The following is a 2,800-nucleotide window of genomic DNA, read 5'->3' on the forward strand; positions in this document are numbered from 1 at the left end:
GCTTTAGAGTGTGTTTTTATGATGAGTGATGATAACCAAAACACTTCTTTAAGGCGGAGCTCCTTTTTTAGTTGGTGGCAAATTATCAGCGTAAAAAATTCTCATTGGTGAAACACGCCTGGTAAAAGTTGGACAACTGAGTTTGTAGGGGTTTAAAATATAATGAGAGCACTTGTGCATTTTAAAACTCCGGAATTAAAAAAACAGTTGTAATAGGAACTATTTGACGACTTTAAGCGAAAAATGGATGTTAAATTAAATTTTAAATGGTCTTATTTTGAAGTTTACGCTGAAAGCCTTCCTACTTTTTGGGGCATATTCATAATTTGACCCGTAGGCCAGTCAGTCTGATGTAATAATCCGATATGTGTTCATTTTCTGAATGGATCAGCATCATTATGCTGCTTCTGATTTAATTTAATTAAAATAATCCTTATCTGCATTTATAATAGTCTTTTTTAATTCAAAGAAGTGGAATTTGCAAGATTCTAAAAAAAAACAAGTAGTATTGTGGTATGAATTTTCCAAAACTTATAAAAAAAAGCTTATAAAAAAGCTTATAAAAAATATAAATATCCATATTTTTTGAAGAACTTACGATTTCCTTTATAAATATCCCATGTACGGTTGTACTTTTCGTCTTTGTTGGTTCTAAGCGCACCGAAACACTAACAATGTTAGCACTGTTGCTATAATTGTGTGAATAATATTCATGAGCAAAATCAGAGGCAGTTTTATTATTCCTATGATAATAATTCTCTCTTCTTGTAAAGAGAAAAACGTACAAATCAAGACTGACACGACCAGTAACACAGCTACAATTAATTTTCATGATAGTACTTCACTCATGCTAAGCAAAAAAATGTATGCACACGTGTGTTGTGCATGTTCGTTTCCATCTACCATCACTAACTTTGCCTTTCAGATCTTATGGACTCTGTTGACCCAGCTGCAGCTACAGTCCTCGCTATTTATTTACATACACTGTCCCTTGTCTTTCTCACAGCGGTTATTCAGATGAAACAAACTCCTCTCACGGTGTGTATGAGGCCCACACGCGTCCTAAACTGATGTAATGACGGTGAAAGGGAGCAATTTCCATTTCTCCCCACATCATGGTGGCTGTGCTCGGAGGGTCCCGGTGGAAGGCAATTTATCATGTGCCCCTCCCCCTGGTCCTGTCACCGGAGGAACAGGCAGGCACATGTGTGCATGAATTACCAACCCTCCCACCTATCCAGCCCTCCCTTCTTCCTCCCTCCCTCCCTCCCTGGCTTTCTCCCTCTCAGTGTGGAGATTTGACACAGAGGAGAGGGAACATGGGGGATTAGAGTGTGTGAGAGAATTAAAGTGCATATTCACTTTGTCCATCAAGGCCTGGGAGAGCTGAGGTGTGCAGGGGCCAGAAGTGAACATCAAACCACAGCAATCTGATAATGAAGATATGAGGCTGAAAAGTTTAAATATGCAGTTTTTAAACTTTTTGATTTGAATGAAATTGGGTTAAACAGGATCAAAACAATAAAAATTACCCATAGTGAATGAGATGATGCTTAAAGGGGATACAGCTTCTAGCATGGCTCTAACAACATCTACAATTTTTACTGATACATAAAAGTCAGAAATCACAAACTTTGCACCATACCCTAAAAAACTGAAGCTGAACATTTAAAGAAGCTGGAGCTGTCATTACACACTGAATATTTTCAAGATTACCAAGACAAACGTCTATGGAGACCGTTGTTTCTGTCACTACCTCATAACTATCCTCCTGCTTAGTTTGGCTAATGGTGGCTCAGTCTCAGAAATGCATCAAAACTTAGTTTTCAAGACTTGCTTCACAAAATGCAACATAAAAAAGTCAGAAAAATATATTTTTAAGGCACTTTAAAATTCTTAAACTTATTCATTTTTAATTTTCATATGACTTTTATTAGTTTTTTGGAGAGGAAATGAAGCACTATTTTTTTTGTTTGTTTGTTTTTTTTGCTTCTGCTGCTACAGTGCCCCTGTGAGCAGATACTGAAAAATAAAACCCCAAATATTCAGAAAATGTTTAAGTTATGAGAAACCAGTGCTTTAGGAAATAAAACTGTGTGTGTGAAGGAGCTGTAGTTGTCATTCTGGATTCTTTGGACATACCTGTGTCCTCAGAGAGAGAGAGTGTGAGACACACACACACATACACACATGCTGCAGGAAACCTGGCAGGACATCTGGCAAAAGGGAGAGAAGGGGGGAGCCCAGGACGTGACTCACACACCTCACCCCATATTCAACCCTGCTGAATTACCACCACTAAAGCTGTCATTAGTGGGTGTGTGGCGCGATATAAAGACATGTCGTCGTCTGCAGTGGCAAGTCTATAGTTTGTCTAACAGCTGTGTCAATACGGGGAAGCTGCTGTAATGTTCAACCCCACGCCAGACACAAGTCAAAGAGCGATTATTATCTTTTATGTATGTGTGGTATCAGGATGCAATTACAAAATAAAAGCACTCGGTGATGGGAAAAGAGGCCTATCAATAACGGCTTTGTTTGTGCTCTTACTTTAAGAGTGGCTGATAGTTCTGACTTGCAATTATGTTTCACTTACAAATACATTTTGATTACACACCACAGGGAACCATCTTTGTTGCCATCGCAGGCTTTATTTACATCGACTAATGTGCAGTGCATATATACCTGTAACTCCTCTACGCCCTTTCACTTCAGTAGTAGTAAAGCAGTAATCTTAGCCAGCTGGAACACCCACTATCATTATCTACGAGTGTGATTTATGGTTTTACAGGCTGTTGAG

The sequence above is a fragment of the Halichoeres trimaculatus genome, unplaced genomic scaffold, assembly GCF_033239565.1.
Source record: "Halichoeres trimaculatus isolate MK-OKI-2021-1 unplaced genomic scaffold, fHalTri1.1 fHalTri1_scaffold_8, whole genome shotgun sequence".
NCBI lineage: Eukaryota > Metazoa > Chordata > Actinopteri > Labriformes > Labridae > Halichoeres > Halichoeres trimaculatus.